Source organism: Hirundo rustica, chromosome 3 (assembly GCF_015227805.2).
Source record: "Hirundo rustica isolate bHirRus1 chromosome 3, bHirRus1.pri.v3, whole genome shotgun sequence".
Lineage (NCBI taxonomy): Eukaryota > Metazoa > Chordata > Aves > Passeriformes > Hirundinidae > Hirundo > Hirundo rustica.
The window spans coordinates 28,613,323-28,636,492 of record NC_053452.1 but is presented as its reverse complement, the minus strand read 5'-3'; the positions used below and the strand labels follow the sequence as shown (position 1 = coordinate 28,636,492).

The window sequence follows — 23,170 nt, the reverse complement described above, 5'->3', positions numbered from 1 at the left end:
TCTAACAATGCAGAGAAGCACAAAGTTTCCATTTATTAAAACCCTGGGAATTTGGAAGTGTGCTTGTACATAGTCTCTGTATAAAAGACACTTCAATCAATAAGCATTAATGCCAAATGATGGTGCTTGGGAGAACAAAAGATTGCAATGGAAGTGTTTGATAGTCAAACCACTGCTACCAGTAGAACAAACTCACCCAAAGAGCCACTGAGTGCGCCACTGTGCTCTTACCTGGGCACACCATATGAACGACTGCAACATTCCTTTAACTACCAATAATATTAAACAGCACCAATACAGTGATCCATGACCAATATCTAAAAAAAACACCTCAGGGTAATGAGATTTTAAGTTACTGTGTTTAGAGTTACTGCTCTAGTAATAACAAAAAAAATGTTTCTCTGCCTGACAGCAAAGGATCCAGCCCTTTGCAACACCTGCTCTCCATTTGTATTCAAAGACCACTAGTGAGTAAATCTAGAGGCCCTCTTGGTCTCTACTCATGAGCTTCATGATTCAGTATTTAAAACAAACAAACAAACAAAACCACTCAACCAAAAAACCGCACCCTAAAACCAAACCAAGACAAAAACAAACACAAAAAACCAACAACGACACAAAAAACCAAACCACCACACCCAAAAAATACAACACACCAACACAAAAACCCCCACCCACACACTCACACCACATTTTCCTTGTGCCATGCAAGGAATGCCCACAATTCAAAACATAGGATCAAGACATACCATAAAAGTTTCAAGCAATAGAATCTAACCTTTCACATAGTCAGAAATGTAAGACTGTGACTATATGCACAGGATGTGCATTACAGAGATTGAGCAATCACTGATAAGAATATCAGGTCTTTCCTCTTAAGAGCATCAATTGCCTCAGTCCATTACAACTGAGGTGCTAACTAGATTATTACACTACAATCTTATCTTCAAAGAGCTAGGCACCATTGCATAGTAAGATGGAATAGATAGCAAGATTGTCAATATGTGGCTACATCTTTCTTCTTGGTTTTACATAAAAACATCAGTTAAATAAAAACAATTTGAATGAAATGCTTATTCTAGCAAAGAAGTGCCTGTGCACGTTATGTGAGCCCCCACAGAATGAGAATTTTCTAAGAGAAATAGATGTCTTTGGTTAGCTCCTAAATTTTTCTGAAAATAAAATATACAAATGCTTTGTCTTTTGAAATCATCTATCCAACCCCAAAAGCTTACTCCAGTTATCACTAAAGGATTGTTGCAGAAAGATCCTAGCCATGAAATCACTAATCCACTGGTTAGCTAATGGGCATTCCTATTAATCAATAGGCAAATAGCCTATCTAAAAAGTCAGCTCACTAACCTGTGATATCACTTCAATACCTAGACACCGGCTCATTCAGTATTGGAAAGCTGCTTAGTATCCAAGGGCTCCTATCTGATATGGATGAATATAAGTTACAGGCTGCAGGAACTCCAAGAAGATGCAGCAAAGGAACAGACTGGAAAAATGAACCTGCGCAACACCATTGCCACCCGCACGAGACTAATAAAACCAGCACTGCGCTTGTGCCCTATGAAAGCCGAGACTCACTTGTATGAATGACTTATCCTGCTTGAGCAAGGAGGTTGGACCAGATCATTGCTGCTTTCCTTCTAGCCTTACCTATTCCGGATTTTGTAACAGCTTAAGAGGCTGCATTTCATGCAGGAAGAGTCTGCAGCACCCCAAAAAACTAAACAAGCCTAAATCAATGATGACTGAGTGATAAACTTGTCAGAGGGCAGCTATTGAAGAGTACAGTTCTATGTTGTTTCTCATCAACAGGATTTAGCTATAGAAAGGGCACCCCAAGGGTGACAGTCCATGATAATTAATCTACCACTGTTTTGCTCCTATTAAAAGGGATATTCTTGCTTCCCCCTCCCATCCCTTTGTATCAGTGTCCATTCATCTGACCTCCATTTTCACCATAAGCTAATTGATGGAAGCACCAGATAGACAAACAGCACTTCAGTGAGGAAAAAGAAGCCAGAAGAGACAAGTGATAGCACAAAGGTGGGAGAATCTCCAGTCTTATGCAAGGAGAGGAAAAGAACCATGTCTATCAATAGCAGTGAGCTGTTAATACTGGTTTAGCCATCCCTGTGAAACCTACTCCTCAATGTTAACCCAGATTCTCCTTATAACCTGAAACATTTTATTAAATGAAAGATTAAATCAAAGTCTTAATTGTAAAAGCAGAAACTAAAATTTAGCTTCAAGACTAACACTCATCTACAAAAACACTGTACCCTTTAGAAGATCGGGAACTGTAACAGTGTTAGCAGGGAAAACTATTAAAATAGAAATGCAAGATGGTTCAACTTCTACTTGAAAGACCAGACATTTTCTGGTATTTTTTATATAGTGCAGGAATTTTTCAAGAGCGCAGGAACAACCTGTTCAACAAATGAGTTCAGGAAGTTGCGATCTTTAAGTATCCTCCATAATTTGATTCTTGATGTTAAAAATAATAATAATAAAAAAATTGTCATTATAAGACACAGCAGTTTCCACATCTAGCTACCGTCACGCAGTGGCCAGGAATTCCTGAAGGAAAACAAACATGGTAATCACAAGAATGAGATTCCAAATTCTAGATTCAAAAATAGATGAAAACTAAGAAGTTTTCTTAAAATATCCATGATCAGTCACAGCTTGAGCACCCCTCAAACCACTATACAGAGTTGAAGGGTCCAAATAACTAAAACCAGTTGTGCAAGTTCAGAGATCTCAACCTCTTCTGCTACAGACTGGCAGGAGTCTGCCACTTAGATGGGGGGAGGGAGGGACAGAACACTGCCTAATGTTCAACTGTACATAAGGCTGCAAAATTCTGATTGTACTGGCACCAGTGGCACACAGACATACAAAATTCATTTGTAGGTAACTTAAAATCTGTCATGATTTGAAGAAAAAGTAGTTATCTTCATAAGAGTTCTGATAAGCAGCCGGACTGGAACATTCTTTCAGCAAAATCTGTTTGCTACTATACTGAGCGAGCACAGAAAAGAAACACGCAGTCCAGCAGGTGCTCCGAGAAGTTGCCACTGCCACAGTGGCCCTGCTGCTGGCTGAGAGAAAGCACAGCAAATGAAACTCAGGGAAAGTTCTCTCACACAGCTGCAAGTGTCCACATAACTGACACATATTTTGCTACAGGGGAAAGTCATTTTAAAAAAGACACTTTCAGCTGTACTGTGTCAACAGGCAAGGCCATCCTTCTTAAAGTTCAAGCTAGCCACCTTAAAAACAGCAAAGAAAGCCAGTCTACTAAGTTGCTCCTAAGTCTTTTCCCAATAGGAGGGACATGCTTTTGAAAATATTTTTTCTTTTTCAATTTAAAAAATTAATTTATTTACTACTATCACCTAATGCTTCCCATCATCAGACACATTTAATTGCTTTCTGATTTGGTCAGAATTTCATAGGCTGGGTAGCTACCTAAAATAGTTCTTCAAAGTCTAAGTTGTTGCAGGAAAAATATATATAAAAAAAAAAAGTTACATTTTGGCCATCTTTAGAAAGCCACCTCTTCAATCTATAAATTGAGGAAGTGCAGTCTCTGTGCAGAGTATCTTCCGCTATCCTTACAAAAAATTCACACAAACTTGGTCCAGTTTGGAACTCCTAAAGAAAAATACCTTCAGGTTCATTGGCTCAAGTAGTCTTTTGAGCTTTGATCTGTGAAGATCTCTGAAGAATCATATTGAGCTTTTTTTGGCTGTCACAGTAATCAGTCCTGACCAAATGCATACCCCCTGCTTGTGGGAAGCAACTGAGCACCCTCCCTACAACCATAGTTACAGGTGAGGGTGATGAGTGGCATCCTTATTATGCTCAGACCTAACAAAGCTATTCAGATACAGAAGTAGCCAAGCTCTAGCCCAGTATGGATATCTCAACTTCTCTTGAGTCTTAACACAGTCAAAGTCACAGTCAGAACACCGGTGTTGGTGGGAGCTTGGAGATACTGCAGAGCTGATGGGACAGCAAAGGAGGAGGAACAAGTGCGTGATTCTGGAGCTGACACGTGTCAGGGCTGTCTCAGAGATTTCCCAGCTGGATTTGTGCCATAGGAACTCCTTCAATCCCCTAATTACCTCGGGACAATTCTTGCTCCCATGCTCTGCACAGCTTATTGCAGCCCAGAAATGTACTTGAAAGAAAAATCCTGCTGAGCACACAGAATGCACACAGTCTCCAGGGTACCCCACAAAAACCAAACCAAAACAAAAAACTGCCATGTCTAGATCAGAAATTTTCAAGAAGAGAATTGGCTCAATTTTGGCTCAGTTCTAATGTAAAATTAAAACAATACTGCTCAGCCAAAGGCTGCGCATTAACAAGTTTCATGTAGTTGTTCCAGTTCAGAGGTGTACTACAATATTTCAAAGTAGAAACCGACACTAAAAAGTAGCACAATTATTCTTGTTCTGTTTCTGAAAACACATGAAGAATTTTGGCAAAAAGCTTTAAACAAAGTTAAACTCAAGATGAAGAAAAGGCCTAAAGTATTTCAGTGCAGAAGATTAGAGATCAGGAAAGTTATTAATGATTGAATATACCATCACTTAAATTTTTTCCAACACTTCCTATTATCTCTAGAAGAAACAGATGAAGGAAGAACACCAATGGGAACAATGACTTCTGTGAACCCCTATTTTCACTTAAGCAGTAATGCTTTTTGTTACAGAGGTTTACAGCTGCATAACAAAATAGGATGCTTTGTCAATGATACAAAAGCAAACCATTCAAATTGTCCATTCTGATTTTGCAAACTGCTGGGTGAACAGCTAGACATCTTCAGAGTTATTTGTGCGATGACTAATGTCAGGTTCAGTGAAATGGCAGCACAGGATGGAGCCAGCAAACACAAATAAAACATAATACTATCTTCCTTCCTACGAATTCAAATTGCTTGTTTACTCACTGAGAGTAACGTTAACACTCTATGCCATCTTGTTTTCTCCAGAAAAAAATCTGAAGGTAAATCAGTGACCTTTGCAAGCCTCAGAGACAGATTCAACTAGAAGGCTGCACTGCCTTGATCTCATACAATGGCATACTCCATCCTAAGAGAGCAAACAAGAAAGTGAAGCAACATGGACATATGCAAAGACAATATTCTGTTAAATTAATAAGAGACTGAAAATAGAGAACTTTTAGGCCTACAGTAAGCAGGAGCTAAAGTCTAGAAGGACAAGATAAGACCTCTCAAAGAGAGTGAAGAGGGGAAAAACCCCACCTCAACTGTAAGAAAATACAACCAGGAGAGTTTTTTTCTGCACTCTTCTGATTCTCTTACAAGCAGTGCTGGACACTCTATTTACATTCAAATCACATGTAAATAAAACCATAGCCATTAACTCTTTACATCCAGTTACTGTTGCTCAACTCCCACTATGGGGAATTTTAAGCTATTTGAAGTATCATGATGTGAGCACAACATGCACCCAGCCTAAAACTGAAATACCTTTGAACACAGCTACTCTTTGTACAAAGTTAATTTTGTCTAATTACTGGGGTGGTTTTTTTTGTTGTTGGGACTTTTTTTTTTTTTTTAACCTTCTTTGTTCTATAGAATAGAATATTTCTGTTGAGAGGGACCTACAATAATCACCTGGTCCAACTGCCTGACCAATTCCAGGCTGACCAAGCTAAAACACGTTTTAAAGGGCAATGTCCAAACACCTCTGAAACACTCACAGGCTTGGGGCATCGACCACCTCCCTAGGGTGCCTGCTCCAGTGTTTGAAGAAATGTTTCCCAATGTGCAGCCTGCCCTGGAGCAGCTTTGAACCATTCCCACACATCCCACCTCTCAGTCCCAGGAAGAAAAGCCCAGCACCTCTCTCTCCACTTGCCTTCCTCAGGGAGCTGTAGAGAGCCAATGAGGTCATGCTCAGCCTCCTTTTCCCCAAACCAGACAAGCCCAAAGCCCTCAGCTGCTGCTCACAAGACATTGCTTCCCGGCCCTGCACCAGCTTTGCTGCCTGCTTCTGAAAGCAAGGACTTAACATATTCCCACAACAGATTTCCATGGGACTTAACATATTCCCACAACAGATTTCCATGGTCATATGTCCTTTCTCCCCGATGAGAAAGGAGAAAGACATAAAAGCAGAAATAATTCATTTACCAGGCTGGCACTGTGCTACAGCCCAGGGAACACACACAAGTTTGGCAACACAGTACCTGTGGTGGTAACAACTTCAGCTCAGCAGGGATGACACAGAACTCCACTTCCCCCAATTCATGATATGTTCCATGGCTGCTGCTCCTCACCAAGGAGGCTCAAGTCTGTCTTCTTTCTGCCTATTCCCACACAACTACCAGTTGTATTTATAGTTATGTATAAATACACAGCTTATCCCTATCTACTTAACTCCTGTACACATAGAACAGGTACCTTTATGCAAAGCCTTTTGAGAAGCAACTTTCTACATATATTTATTTGGGCCCCAAACTCAGTTCCTGCATAGAGGCATCACTTCCCTTTAGAGCTAAATACACAACTCAAGTCCAAAATTAGTAAAAAGACAAAACATACATGCAAAGCTAAATGAGTAGGAAACAAAGATTACGAGTACTGGATTCAGCTACACTTGAAGGATTTGCAAATGATGCTATACAGGTAGGCCCACCTAGTGAGATTTTGTAATAGAGAGTTGCCTTTGTACATTGACACTCTTTTTCCAGATTTGGCTTTCAATACTGTCCCAAATCAAAGACCAGAATATTTTCATATGTAGCTGTATCTGTAACACCACAGCTCCTATACACAAATCACAAGGGTTTCCAACAGCAAACACCAAGACTATTTTTCCATGCTAACAACAAACTCCTCTATGTTTGCAAAACGCTTCCCTTTGGATCATTCCTTATAGCGATACTATGATGTTTTTATAAAAGAGAAGTGCATCCTGGGCATTAGCAAAACTTACAGTGATTAATGAAACCGCAGAACTAAACATCCTTCAGGAGAGAGGCATCAGCTGAGTACTCTCAGATGCTACTGAATGACTAAAGCACGTCATCCTGCTGCCTCAGAGCACCACTGCTGCTTCTTCAGCCCTGCCAGACACTAAAGGAAGGCACGTAAACAAGTAAGGCAGAAGAGAAGTTCTATTAGGTATGTCATCCGTGATGTCAGCATAGTCTTAAATCAACAACTGCTAACTTACTGTCCTCTCTGAATTCAGAATAACTTGAAAAAACACAGGGTACCATGCTTTAGAGATGATGACCTTACTGTTGACAGGAAGCCTGGCAGCAGTAGGTTTTAAAAATACCTCAACATCAATTTGCTTGTAAGAGTGAAAACTAAAAAACTTGCAGAGGATTGCTATCTATTTTATAGGTAAGCTGTACTCCAGTAACTTTCTCAATAAATTAAATCAGTTTTATACTTCTTTGGGCAACTGCTCGCACTACATCTACAAATTACCTAGGTAACAGAGTTTTGAAAACCTTACTAGCACCTACTCCTATATTTGCCTTTGGCAGAAGAAAGTTTTTGACTCATTTTTACATTCAATTAATCCACAGTCACATTCTTCATAAAAAGACTTCTGGAAAAACTCAACTTGCTGGAAACAGTAACTATAATTACTGACCCTCTTCAAGTCAGCCAAAATTAAACTGCAAAGTAGATTTTCTGGCATCCGAGCTATAACTTAACAGTACAAAGAAAAGCAAGTCTATGAGTAAAAGAAGAAACCAAGCCCAGCATTTGTGAGACCCCGGAAAATGTGATACAACTGGTGAGTTTACAGGGCAAAACTGAGACAGGACCCTGAACATTCTCATTCTAGATTTGTACTGCATAACAAAAAGGGCAGAACTTCTGCTTTGCTCATCTTTGCAATATCAAACTTCTGTCAGGAAAAAAAAAGCATTATTATTAAAAAGGAGAAATATGACTTTATGAAATTTCATAATAAAGAACAAATCATAAACTGTAACTGCATGGCATTTTATCTCCTTACATAACATTATTCCCTTTTCTCTACACTTTTCAGGTTTGTTTTACTTACTGCTCTCTGCAATTATGAACAAAGTAAGCCCAAAAATCAGTGTATCTATTTCTCAGGAAAACAAAACACCGCTGCAGGTGTCCCATTAGGAAACTTGTGTGAAATTGCACATGCCACTGTCAATGTAATGGTCAAATCAAGATTCCTTTCACTTATTACAGGCTTTAAAGCAAGTACAAGGATCACACATTCCTCAACCATGAACAGATATACTATTAGTATGCCACATTAACTTTACTAGCATTGAAACCATTTGATTATCATGGCGCAAAATTGATGAACATTTCGTATTTGACTAATTCTTAAAAATATAGAATTCATGGGCTATGGAGACATTCTGCAGTTTTTGCTTCTACTGAGTTATTTGCGTAATTGGAAAAAATAAAAGTGGTTTCATAATGTGATAATTTTTGAGCCTATAAGCAAGAACTTCCAGGACTAAAACCAAAATCACTTCTATCTTAAAAACCATTTACAAAATAAGCTGAAGACTTGCATTTACTGCTAGCTGTTGTCATCTATGATACTCAAGGAGAATATTTTCTACCCATATAAACTCTCTTGCTGAAAAAGGGCTGTAAAGTTCCTACAGAGCACACTAGCAACAAGGATTTCCATACATACTTAAATATAGGTACTGTCAAAGAGACAACCAATGGTACATTGCTATTTTTTTCCATTCTTAAAATTACGATCAAAAGTAGTTGTGAAAAATGCTAAACATCGGTCACCAAAATATACAACAGTGATTATCAGATGTGGGGAAGAGACAAAGCAAATAACACTCAAAGCCAGGACATTTCAAACTTTCAGGCATCTTAGGAGCTAGCCCCTAGAAACCAGCTTCTGATCTGAAAGCAAGAGTAAGTTAAATCAACAAAAAGTCAGTTTTTCCTGAATTATACAGGACACAATGTTTTTCCAAAACTATTGCCATACTGAATCTAAGTCCAAACCTTGATCTAAGATACAAGATGCCTACTACTATTTCAGACACCAGTTGCTCTACTGGTCTGGGTCTGGACCTTAAGGCACCAAACTTATTCACAACTGTTGGACAAATATCAAAATAGAAAATTTGTTTAACGCAGTGGTCATCAGTCACCCACATAAGCAACCCTGAGCTATGGATGAGTGCAATTACTTGATAGTTTTGAATGTTAGTCACAATCATTCTGACAAAACCACTGACACTTCACTCCTAAAGGAGTTCAAGAGAACAAAACCGTGTTGTTTGCACATGGGGACTAACAATTCTACCAACAGAAATGCTAAATCCCTTAACAAATGCTTCAGACCCCAAGGAATTTGAGTAAACAAAACCGTATCATCTGCACATGAGAACTGATACCGGGCAACACAGACTCTTGAGGCAAAACAGCTTTCTCACTTCTCACAGCACAACTATTTCAGTATTATAAAAATTAAAACTTCTGACTGATTCCCAGATTTTATCTTTTTAGTTCCAGTAAAGGGAAACAAATCATCAGGTCAATCTGAAAGAGTCTGTGTGTTTACTAAAATAAATGTTGCTAGAATACAATTCAATAAAAATACCTCTATAATTTAGACAACTGTGTAGATTAACTAAACTTGGAAATAATTTGAGACATGAAAGAACCACAGAAGACCTAAGAGAATTTATTTTGGAATTGTCATACTGGAAGACTAATTGCTAAGTTATTTTTCTCATAAAGAACAAGAAATTCATTTTCTTTCTCGAGTAGATTAAGTAAATAGGGGTTAAAAAAAAATACATCAGTATTTCTACAACTTTACCAATGGACATTATGCTAAGTGTCAAGTATAAAGCCAGATTTTCTGAAAAATACCATTTCAAACATTCTGAACTAAAGACAACTACGTTATGGAAAAAACCCAACAATTACAATGTCATAATCCAGATGGGACAGAGTCTGTTAATTGCCAGACCAGGCTATATGCTAATCATGTCAGCAAATACTAACAGGCAGACGACATGCGCCTGAAATACAGTAATGGGATGTAACATAAGAATAGTCCCAACCATCACAGGGTACACCTAATAAAAAACCTGTCTGGCCAATACATGCTGCTCAGCAGAGAATACAAGAACAGGTAAATTATTTTTTTACAGTCCTGATATCCTCTCCCAGAGTGAGTACTGTGCAGTTCCGTGTTTTTAAACCCAGTAGTACTTTTGCATTCTCCGGGATATACTATACAATCAGTAACTTCAAACTCATAATCTAAATTATGACAAATAATCTGGTTTACATCTGTAAGAACCAGAGCTCCTGTAGTCAAAGTTCTTGCTTCCATAAATAAGTTGGCCAGATCTGAAGAACAATAAATATGAGGAATTTCTTCGGTGGATAAACCACACACATTTTTGAAGACAAAGCTGGTTTGATACTGAAACTTTAAAAAACTACCATCATTGTGACAGTCTGCATTAAGGTCTCAATGTACTATGAGCAAATAAAATTAAAGCAAAAATCAAAGATCAGGTTTGTTGCCAAAGTTTCAAATCGTGTCAAATGTCCAAATGAATTAAACTGCTGGCAAGAACCTGCCGAAATACCCAGCGAGATCTTGGCAGCAGAAACTTTGCTTACTGGATTCAAGAGACTTTTTTTACATGAAGAGTGTGGCTGGACAATACAGACTTCAGAGAGGACAAGTCACTGCAGTCTGAAGGGACAACATAGCACCATCACCCCTCCGTACCACCACATCCACCAACACAGAGTTGGTCTCCCTTAACCCACCACAAACTAACCCAGAGGGAAAAAGAAATTAGAACAGTGTGGACTAAATGAACCAGTAGAACAAAAATGGAGAAACTGTGTCAGAGAACCTGGGGACTTGAAGTGTGTAATAACACAAATGCAATTTAAGACAGGTCAAACAGAAGCTTTATTAACTATGATCACAGTGAGAGAACACTGACAGCATCTTTCCTGGTTCTCTGCCAAGCAACTGCAGAAACCTAATCACACACAGTTTCAGAAAAAGACAAGGAAAAGCAATCATATCAATGTTAACAAAGCCAGGTACCCTCCCCGAGAGGGATGGTCTCCTTAAGTCTGTTGCTAGAGAGCCACAACTCTAATGAGGATTCAGGCAGTAAATAACACGACAATATGGAGATGGCTCTTGGTGGGGCCTACAGGGATGGCCTGGTATTATCCTGTCTGAGATGCAAAACTGGAAACAATCAGATTGCTAGCTTTTGGTTGAAAGGAATGTCCTTTGAGTAAAGATAACCCCATAACGTGACCTCTCTATCTTAACTGTTAATAATTTTACCACCACAACTCTCTGACACCTTAAAAATACATTATTACCTTCCTCCTCCACACCACAATTAAGACCAACTAATGAGAAATCCTATCTATGAAGTCAAAAACACTGCAAGACACAACCCAATAGAAATTTTAACTTTTCAGCAAATTTTAAATTAAAAAAAAAAATTGATAAAACTGTTAAGTTAGTGTACTAGTGAAATTATTAAAATATCTCCTTCACAGATGCCAAACATAAAAGCTCCCCAAAATCAAAGTTTAATAACAGGTACTTTTTCCACAAGTAAATCAAACGCTGCTGCACACGTCTGACTGCAAAACCAAAAACACAAGGCACAGAGACAGAGTATACAGCTTGATATAAAAACAGATATACCTAAGCAGATGAAATTCTAAGTATCAGAAGCTAGAGACATCTTGGAGATGGAAGTTTCCAGCTCCAAGCTCTTTTCAAGAAACAGGGTCTACCCCATTAAACACGTTCATCCTCAGCTAGGCAAGTTCCATGAAGAAAATTAAGTCAAACTGGCATAAGCAACCACTACGAGCTAAATTTTTATCAGAGGCCAAAAAGTCTAAGAGATTATCTTGATCAGTTTTTATCACAGGCTTGATCAAGCCTAATTCATTCAACTGCAGCCCTTGAGTCTCTACTAGCCTAATGAGAATATTAGGTAGTAAGTGCCAGACATTTTTTATCCCAGAATTACAATTCTTAATCCTATGATTGACATTTGAGTCTTGAGCAATGGGGCCCAAGTTATTTCATTTGGGAGCCAGGCTGACTGTTGAATTACTATTAGAATTCATTCTGCTGAGGAGGAACAAAAATGTTATCAGATTCACTATTGCAGAAAAACTGGTTTTGATTGCTCCTACTCCAATTTTTAAGCAATACTTCAAATTTCACCTCTGCAAATGTGCTCCAGTCAGAAATCACTGAAGCACTTATAACCACTGTAAAAGTTTCTGCCTCTAACAAACTGGTGCTCACCACAGGTATTGCAGTATGTACTGCAATACAATAGTATCTTAAGGAATGCTCCATGCACCTTCAACAGCAGTGAAAATATTTGTTGTAAAAACCTCGAGTTTACACAGAGTGATTATGTACTGCACTGAAATTGCTCTTATTCTGCTGCAACAACAAGAAAACCAAATTCCTGACCTCTTTGATTCTTCAACAACTGTAAAGATTCAAACTTTCACAAGAAAAGAGAACTGGTTTAAATACTTCATTTGATAATGCAGTACATAATCAAGTAGTCTCCAGCTAGCCCTGAACACACCGAATACTGCTACATAAAGAAAATACTTCAGAGTCCTCATGAAGTATTACTTATCTGGGCCAGCCTCCCTCTCCCCCTCCTTCTTATCCCAATCTTTCAAAGATAGGCTTTAAATGTTTTGCAGCTGTCCAACATTAAGGCTGAAGAATTCAACAACCACAGCACTGTAAAAACACAGGGTGAAAAGTAACTACATTTAGGACCCGTTACAGAGCCAGAAGAGGTTCCTGGATGCAAACTTCTTCAGCAAAATCTGGATAAGGTCCCAAGAGCAGATAAACCTGTAAAATTATTCTTTCTTCCTTCCAGATAATTCTTCAAGTGAGTTCCTACCATATAAACTAGTGCAGACTATGCATAACTGCATTGAGTTTTAGCCAACTTCTCTCACAGCCAAAAATATCAACCACCACCACTGCACACATTTTCTTACTGAGATTTTCAGAAGGTCTGCATAATCTTGTAACTACAAAGTTAGTGAGCCATTTCATATTTCCTGAAACTAAACAGCACATTAGATGATTCACCAATTAGTGTATTCATGAAGCTTTAAGAACCAATCAAAATTTCATTTTTGTTGAAGAATTTAACAGAAATGTCCAGCTGTAAGCATGGAGAGAGCATGTGGGCTCTTCTCCTTTATTTAACTTAACTAACAGCTACGTTAGCTGGTGAAAAATATTCAGTGTGTCAAAGTTAATTTATCAAGCTGACAAAGTATAAGGGCTCCAGAAGGTATAGCATACATTTACTAAATTTCAAATACAACATTTTTAACTAGATATAGCTCAAAGATTAAAATATGCTGTCCAACAACCAAACCACACAAATACATATCACTCCAGGGCATTTCTTATTTAAGGAAGCAATCGCACGTTTGTTTCAAAGTAATGCATGGGTCAACACATCAGAAAAGCTGATCATCCTTCAGACCTCAAACCCCATAAATCAAAAGGTGTTTTTTCAAACCAGGTGGATATCTTTGGAAGACAGAGGGCTTGTCATTACAGTGCAGGCCATGATCAGATGGAGGTTAGGCACTGCATGTTGCTCAACACAACCAAACCTTGTGCCTCCCTGAAGCCTCTAGGCACAAATACCACAAGGTAAAACTAAGTGCTAATTTTCCCCTAAGGCTGCAAGTACAAAGCACAGCTCTTGGAGAAACAAGGCAAGGAGATCAGCCTAAAGTGGACAGTTATTCAAGAATTACTTAACTAGCCAATCTATTCCAATACTTCGGAATAAAACTCAGTATTTTAGGAGTTTATGATGGAGCCTTTACATCAAAAGTTATTTCAGCTACAAAGTCAGGAATGGTACGATTTAGTACAAAAAATGTTATCCCATTTAGATTTTACATTTGTTTTCACTATTTGCAACAGTAAATAAAATATCACCACTTTAACTAAATTTTAAGAACAGATAAAATTGCCGTATGGAAGTTACATGAAGTAATCTGAATCCATGAAGTATCTATCAAAAATTGAGCTGTTTTGCAGGAAGCTATCACAGGACAAGGTGCTTTATAACTATTAACAAAAACCATCACTGTTGTTTGACTAGACTAAAATCTACCTCTAAACAAAACGAATGAGCCCCCAAAATGCATGCTATACCAACTTGGGTTATAAGTCCATCACAGAAACATCTAATTTGAAGAACAATCAGTCATTTCTCTAGAACCTTGCTGCAGAGTGACAGGTTTCACGTTTCAAAGAAGATTAAAAAAAAAAACAAAACAAAAAAACAACATCTCTCTACTAGAACACAGTTGATTTCTAATCCCTCCCATTTTCTCCCTCCTTCTTAGATATACCTGCCATCATTAAAAGAGCAATAGAAGAGAAATTCTAGATACTCCTCCAAGGACTAAGCCAGCCATTTCTCCAATGCTCTCATACACATGAAGTCATGTCAAGTTACCCAACTCTCTGAATTTACCACCTGATTTGTATTGCTAATGCAATCCTGAAAAGCAGAGTACAGGCAGGACATTTAGACCAACTGGAAAATCAGAACAGAATTCATAAGCTCAGTCCACCAGTTCACAAAATTGGTTTGGTTTCTCTTTCAGTAGTTTGCTTTGGACTTACAAATAATTGGCCCAAGAAGTACAGCTAATTCACTGTGCCATACTTAGTCATGCACAAAAATGTAAAGAATTGGATCTGTTCTGACAGAAACTCTATTGTTAAGGCTATCGCTTCGATACGAGGTCCATTTGAATATCTTGGTTTACAAACTGACAACTGAATGAAGTAGGAGGTTGCTAACTTGGAAACTTGCCTCCTTTCAAATGTCTCACTGCAGCAAACTCATCAGCTGGGGATATTCAAGGTAACAAGAGGTTATGCTCAGGCTGAGAGCTGCATGGAATCTTCAGTGAAAAGCCTTGAACAGCACAAATTTGAATGACACGAGGTCTTGAGTTGCACGGATCACACCTCAAGATTTCAATGGATGTAACATTACCAAACCATACTGGAATTAGCTCCAGTGAAAAAGCATCTTTATTTTGTGTGGTATAGCCAGGGATCACACCTCACAGAATGGGACATGGCACCGTATGATGAGCAGCATAAAATGTATTGCTTACAAACAGAAACAGTGCAGAAAACTTCAACAAGCTTTATAGGAGAGAGGAAAAAAAAAAAAAAGAGGAAGCATTCTGCAAGTATTCAGGGAATGGAAACAGACTATTGTACATGCTGGGTTTATAAGATCACATCACCAGATGATACACAACCCTGATGAAATAAATATTCAGAGACAGAAATGTATTCTATGGGATTAAGCCACTGTGATTCAGTGCAAATACTAAAGTACAAAGTCAACAACAACAGCAGAAATAACTCGATTTACTGCTCCTACAATTCCAAGAAACCATTCACAACTTCGAGTCGGATGCTTATAAAGACCACTTGCAAACTTTTACGAGCTCTCACGAGGGAAGACGGCCTGACGCTTAACGCACGCCCCTCCGCAGAAGGGGTTAACAGGAGGCTGGGCGCCCGGAGGGCTCTTTAGCGCTAATTCTGCCAGGGCGATTTCCCTACGGACAAACCGTGAGCGCAAACCCGGATACCGGAGACCGCCGACCACCCCGCTGCTCCAGCACCAGCCCCACGACCACCCCGAGTGCCGACACCGGGCACCCCCGTCCGGCCGGGGCAGGTTCGACCCCCCGCGCCCGGGGCTCCGCTGCGAACCCTCAGCGGGACGGCCGGGACCGAACGGAACCGCCCCCCCCCCACCCCGCTGCCCGCCTCCCCCGCCCCAGGCGCCCTTCTCCCGGCCGCGGGTACAGCCGAGTCCTCGCCGCCCCTTCCCCCGGCTCCCTCGGGCCGGGACAGGGCGGCAGCTCCCGCCTCCCTCCCGCACGAAGCCGCGGCCTCGGCGGGCGGCAGCGGGGCCGCGGCCGCCTGTGGCCGCCGGGGGGCGAGCGGCGCAGGCGGGTCCCGCCCGCTGCCCGCGCCCGCGCCCCGACCGGAGGCAGCACCTACCGCTGCGCCGTCCCGGCGGGGGCAGCGGCGCCTCAGCGCCGTCCCGGCGGGGGCAGCGCCCGCAGCATCCCCGGCCCGGGACCGCCGCCGGTGCCGCTCCCGGAGCGACCGGACCGAGCCCCCTCCCTCCCTCCGCCCGATGTAAAATAGTTCCCCGGGCCCCGGAGCGGAGACACCGGGAGCGACACCTCGCCGGCCAATGAGAGGCGGCCTGGCCCCCCGCGGCGCCAATGGGAGCGGCGGGCCGGCGGGGGCGGGGCGTCTCCCAGCCAATCGGACCTCGGCGCTGGCGCTGACCCGCTAGGCTGTCTCCGGTGGCCTCCATTGACCACCATCTTGGAGTCGGGCGCGATGCCCGCGCCGGCAATGGGCTCGGCGGCCGGCGGCCATCTTGGGCCCGGGCGGAGTCACGTGCGGGGGCGGGCGGCAGGAGGCGGCGCGGGGAAGGGGCCGCCGAGCGGAGCCCCCGCCCCGCCGGGAGCCGGAATTCCCAGCGACGCACGGCGTCAGGGCCGGAACGGCGCGGGGGCGCCGGCCGCTGCGCAGGCAGGGACCGCCCCGGCACTGCGCCTGCAGCGGTCAGGCGGCTCCTTGCTCGCTGAAGGGGGCAGCAAAAGCTTACGCTGGAGACCCTTGGAGACGCGCCGGTATTTTTGGGAATAATACCCCATTCGAAATAGTTTCCTCTCCCTTCCTCCGTATAATGGGGAGCAAATCCGTGGCTTGGCCTAAGTGCAGGAGAAGTAACATCCGATCACGTCGGGCAAAGGAATCGCTTGCTGCTGCACCAGCGCAGAAAGACAGCTGGAATTCCAAGTGACAGAACGCATCGCATCTTCCTGTATCTGGCAGACACGCTGGGACGGAGGGTGAACAGAATACAGTGCAGAGGGTGCACACTTAGATGGGAAAAGCATAGATGTCAGGCTCGGAGAGAAGAGTTTACTGGAAGGCAGCAGCAAGCGGAGAATGGCTGGAGCCGGTTCTCTTTGATATCTTACTCAGAGACTTTTGAGGAGTAGACGGAGTGGGTGCTCAACAAGCTTGCAGGTAGTGCTAAAGTGGGAGCAGTGAGAGCTGCAGGACAGAGCTGCCATTTAAATGGATCTAGACGGGTTGGGGGAATGACCTGACAGGACATCTTTAAAACTCAGCAAGGACAAGTACTAGGAAATTTGACAAGTCCAGCACTTGGGAAGGAACAGACTCTGCAAGAGGACAGGGTGGGGACTGATGGGCTGTGGAGCAGCTTTGCAGGAAAAGATGTGGGGTCTCATTGGCCGTGAGCCAGCAGTGTGTCCTGGCAGCAAAGGCAGCCGAGAGCATCACCCAGGTCACCACTGGAAGCATAGCCAGTAGGCCAAAGAGAGTGATTATTTTTTACCGCTCAGCCACATGTGGAATAGTGTCTCCAAAATGCAAGGAGAATATCAACAAACTCAAACAAGTTCAGTGGAAGCCACCAAGTGGTCCAGGGGAAGGTGCAGCACTTGCCCTGTGACGAGAGTCTGAGATAGCCACCCTGGATTAGCTTGAAGAAGAGACAGCTTAAAATACTTCAGCATATAGAACGCAGCCTAGTATACACATTACCAACAAAAACCCTAAAGATGAAATAATACACTCTATAAGCAATTCTGCACCTTGGAAGAGGGTGAAAAATAAAATGAAACATACATAATTGATGTTAGTTGCATTCAAAATGATACTGATGAGGCCAATGTGTGAATTTACATCTCTAGAGCAGGGTAGCACTCATGAAGGGTTCATGTGCACCCCGCACAAATGCAGCTAAATTGCCACTTGGCAGGCCTACGTAAACAGTGCAAGAAAGAACATGCTAACACGTAGCAATAACAGGCAAAATAAATATAGAGCCAGCATACCCAGGATCTGGTTAACAGTTCAGCATGGGGAAATGCAGAGTCCTGCACCTGGGGAGCAGCAGCCACAGGCACCTTTACGTGCAGGGGACTGTCCCAGCAGCTCTGTGAGAAGGACCTGGTGGGCACCAAGTTGAACATGAGCCAACAACACGCCCTTGATGCGGAGAAGGATAAGGGTGTCCAGGGCTGCATGTTGCCAGCAGGCTGAGGGATTGATTCTGCTTCTCTCCTCAGCGCTGGTGCAGCTGAACCTGCTAAGCTCCCCAGTACAAGGGAGATACAAAGCTACTGCAGAGAGTTCAACAGAGGGTCGTGAAGGTATTAGGGGATTGGAGCACCTCTCCTGTGAAGAGGGGCTAGAGGAGATAGGGCTGTTCTGGCTGGAGAAGAAAAGGCTTAGAAGAGGATCTTATTGATGTGTATAAATACCTGAAGGGAAGATATAAAGAGGATGAAGCCAGGGGTTAAACCACAACAATCTTTTCTGCAGTTATCTAACACTGACTCCACTTGTATAAAAGTTCTGTAAGTCAGTTTCAACCTCAATTTATAGGCTGTTTCACTTTTTAATTAATTTTATAGTAAACTGTAGCATTTTCATTTCCAGTATGCAGTAAATATTTTTATGCTAGATGCCTAAAACTTAGCAGAAGTATAAAGTTTTAATAACATAAGCCCTCAGATTTGCTATCTCTTTATATTTGCAGAGCGGGTCCTCTTGATGTTACCATTTTTGTCAGGATTAAGGTTCAGCCAACAGTTTAATCTAGTAAAAACACCTGCCATTCTGGCCTGCTACTAGGGCAAAGAATTTATAACTGGGTGGAGGAAAATAATCAACTGCTTTGTTTCATTTTGAAGATCTGATGGTAGGATGGAGGAAAAGAAAGGAAATAGGCTACTAGCTATAAACAAGAAGAAAAATTCCTCATACCAGCAGAGCAAGGCTGTGGCCAGAGCTCAGCAGGATGGAGACTGCAGCTGGTGGTTGTCATGCCCGGGCTTCACCAACCTGACCCAGGCAGCTGTAGGACATACTTTGATTTTGTGAGGAAGCATTGATGTAAGGAACCAGCTCTGAGCCCTCAAAGCATGATGGAACTTGCTGTGGTTTTTCTGTACTGATGTGTTGGAGATCTGAAGAGCTCTGTCAGTAAGACTGGGAGGGATATGAGAAAGCCATGGACTGTTGTGAGTGCTCCAAACTATGAGGCCGCAATGACCCTATTGGAAGAAATCAGATCACCTCCTTTCTCAAGGTGTGCACACACCCTCGAATGAAAATGAATGAAATTTCCCTGGGGAAATTTCTGGGCAACCCCTTCTTTCTTATTAGGCATTTAATTTTCCTGATGGAGGGCAATGATCTGTGCATTGTAGGAGGACAAGGGGATGCTGTGAGGAAACACCACTTGGAAGAAGGTGATCAGAAGCTGGAAACTGAGCCGGCTGCTGCCTCCCACGTTGGCTTGCTTTCATCTTTTGGTGTTTATTTCCCAGGCATGCCGCCAGCCTGGGGTGTGTGCTGCCAACAATGCAGCGCTGCGGGGCATGCTGTGCACAGTGCCCTCGGTCTGCCACTCCTGGGTGACGTTGCCCACTTTCTGTGCTATGGGCCACCGTGGTTGCTTCACCAGCCCCAAGCTGCCACATTAACCATGTTCCCTTAGCCCAGATCTGCTGGATCGTTTCTTCTCCATGTGCTCCTGGCTGATCCTGCTTCTGTGTTGCAAATTGTCTGACCCTGGCAACCTGTACAGCTCTGGCCCCGAGCACTCTTTCCCACTCCCTTCTCCAGAGTTTATCCTCTCTGCAGTCTAGAGCAATTCTGAGAGAGCAAATGCAGGCTCTTAAATCTTAAATAAACTTTTTAATTCCAGATAGAACTTAATAAGTTTGATGAAGTTAGCCAATATACATGTTCTCCTCTCACTCCTAACAGCATTAGCCACTTACCAAACCTCAGTATCTGGTATTCTAAAACTGAATTGGAGTTCAGCAAGGCAGAAGAGCACCTTTCAATTCTGGCTGATGTGGCAAGCAGCCTTCTCTGCAGACCCAGCATCTGTGCCCAAAAATCTGTGTGTCTGTGGAACTGAGGTGCAGCTGCAGTGGTAGGAATTTCCTGTGCTAGGGAGCTTTTTCTAGGCCATGGTGACACTCAACCAGAGGATTGCCCGTGGGAATCACAACAGTCATCAGAAGTGTGAGTACTCGATGCTGCCTCCTTACTTCCAGTCTTTTTCCATTCAGAGTGAGATGAACACTACTCTCTCATTCAGCTGGGCAGAGAAGAATAATTAGTGATGGAAAATCTAATATAATAGCAAGGAAGGAGAGCAGGAGTAAAATAATAAGCACTTTCATTATCCTGCTGAGGAAATCTTGGTGTCTGTGGATAAATCCGGTCAGCAAAGGATACCTTGAAGCAAAAGGCTGATGGGTGTGTACTAGATAAACTACAAGATTTGGCAAGAGGGACTTGCAATAGGGACAGAGACCTCTGCAAAGCAAAAATGGACAATCCTGGGGACGGTAGAGCAAATGCAGGGTCTTGTCTGGTGTCTAATCTTAAACAAAAATAATCCCAACATGGCACAGCTTCAGGATTAAGAATGGAGGAACCCTCATCAGCAGGCCAGCCAGCTCCTGCTGGGCACCTTCACCTACCAAGTGCTGCCCTGCTTTGCCTTCGCTGACCTCTGGCAGCTTTACTTGAATGTAAAATCAGTTGCAGCGTGGTGATCTGGTTGTTCACAAGGTTGTACTTAAAAATGCAGGAACCTCAGAAGAATAATGCATTTTTGAAATGTTGACCTGAACATCCAGCACACGTGCCCTTGCCTGGGACTGCCCTTCAAAGAAAAGGCAAGGCTGGTAAAGTGACTGGATCAAGCTGGATAATACAGGTCCAAGAACTTTTAATCTGGGCTAACTGAGCATGACTAGAAATAGAGGGGCATGAAATAAGGAATCACTGTGGTGGAAGAAGGGCTCAGAAGGGGTTAGTCACTTGCTTTCTCCTTCAGTCCTTTGCTTTCCTCTGCCTGCTCCACTGCAGCTGAGCTGGGGAAAGGACGTAGAAGCCTTTCTGATTTTTTTGGAAGCTGAATCATTTGGGTGGATGAAATAAGAACACCTATGATTCTCCTTTCTCCATTGTTCTGTACTTTGAATAAGCATCAACATCAAGGCTGAAACATCAGTTTTCTGATTTGGTTGCAGGTTCCCCACTTTGCATAGGTGTTAATAGTGACTCCTGCCAGAAAAAGGACAGTCAGGCTCCAGGACAGCTTCAGGCAGGCACAACACATGCAGCGACATTCAAAAGTACTCTGACATGTCCAAGCACCACCCAAGACTGTAGTATGCATTCTTCATCTTTCTTTTACTGAGTAATACAAAGCAACTGCTAGAACCGGTCTCTAGCCTACCCTCTTTTGCTTGTTTGTTTGTTCATTAAGTAACTTCCAATCATCCCAAGAGTCAAGAAGTCTGTTCTTGCAGGTGCAAGGAAGGTATAATTTTAAAATATTTTCCTTTGAAATGGATTTATTTGTGATCTAATCTAGTGCTCTGTAACTAATGAATGAATCGGCATACTTTTGTCACTAGTAAACAGTGTCTATCGGCCTTAAAATGACAGGGTCTAAAGTTTTTGAGAGGGAGCTCAATCATTTGCAGAAAATCAGTGCTTAGCATCTTATGAAAACCAGATTCATCTTCAAGGTATTTCAAACTGAATACATAAAAGCAAAGAAACCTCAAATCATTAGTTACTTTTGAAAATTTTAGCCAGGGAACGTTTTTTTAGTGCTGGTTGTGGAATTATTAATTATCATTGCACAGAATGTAATAACAAAGCAGAGCTCCCCAATGGATGAAAGCAAACCACTTCTCTTCTAGCCTTTTTTTTTTTTTTTAACAGCAATTATAAAACATATTATTATGCACTTCCAACCATGAATATTCTCCAAAGCAATTTGATATTAAACTCCAAATCATCTACCTGGATGAGTTTTTACAGATTGTGACAGCAGAGCAAGCCAGGAATGTTATTAGAGTGCTTGAGGCACAGCGCTGTTTCACACAAAATGAAGAACAGTTAAAAATTTAAAGAGTCTGAAAATTCCTTTTCTCAAAAGGGATTTGTGGTACTGCTGAGATTAGAGCCATTCCTATTCAAGCAGCTATATTCCCAAGGAGACCTTCCTTTGTGCCTATTTAGTCTGAAGGATCTGGTTTATTTCACCAGGGCAGAGTACTAATGTGAGCTGGTGGTCCTGTTCTCTGGACTTGTTTCGTTTTCCTTCCTTTCTTCAGCAGCAATGCATTTGCACAATTTTTCAGGCTACAGCGACAGTAGGAAGAGGTTGGGTTGAAGCCTAGTTTACATCACCCAGATGCGTGCCAGGCTTGTATTTTCAGTGCTCTGTCCCTCTGACTGTCCACTGTATTGCAGAATTGGTAGGCCGTGCCTTCCGTGATTCAACACGGAAGGCTGATTTTCAGCACTTATAAGAGCACTTTTAATCTGCAGAAATTACAATTAGTTAGAGAGAGGTGAAGCAAAATTGTGTGTGATGCCTGACGCCAGCATCAACAGGGTTGCATTATACTATCAAGGTTTTATACCAAACAACCTACAAATTTGCTTTAAAAAATCTCTTCTCCAGGTCCCTTGATTGTCAGCATAATTTGAGTATAAATCAAAGCAGCTGGACATTCCCCGAGAATATCTGTGCAGGCTGTATTCTTCTCTGGCAGTCCCTGTCACAAGGTGGTTTGGGAGACATTCTGGTTGGTGGTTTCACTCCTCTTGGAGATGTCCACACTTGCAGCAAAGAAGTTCTGAACTTGTTCCATGTTTTCAAAGCACTGAAGATCAGCAATATAGGATTTAGGATTTAGATATTTTACTTTCATAAAAATCTGATGATAATCAGTAATGGTTGGTGTTAGTGGCTACTAATGTGATTTCTGAAGGCAGCCAAGCACTCCCAAGCATGTCAATAAGGCCAGCAGCACTATGGTGATCCCCAGGGAGCCCAAGCTGTCAGAGGAGGGGTGAAACACACTAGATTGGAAATGAAGAGGGACAAAATTCAGGACAAGAGACAA

The 23,170-nt window shown here is 42.1% G+C and overlaps 1 protein-coding gene across 3 annotated transcripts in view; it reads right to left on the bottom strand.

The window, feature by feature from the left end:
• SOCS5 (suppressor of cytokine signaling 5) overlaps nt 1-16,551 on the bottom strand; it is a 34,097-nt gene extending 17,546 nt beyond the window's left edge. Inside the window, exon 1 of one of the 3 annotated variants that reach the window (XM_040058551.2) lies at nt 16,461-16,551. The gene's annotated coding sequence lies outside the window, so the exon portion shown is untranslated. Of the gene's footprint in view, nt 1-6,989; nt 7,034-16,163; nt 16,236-16,460 lie in introns of those variants that run through there. The other 2 variants (XM_040058549.1, XM_040058550.2) reach the window with 2 other exon arrangements.
• Nucleotides 16,552-23,170: the final 6,619 nt, after the last annotated feature.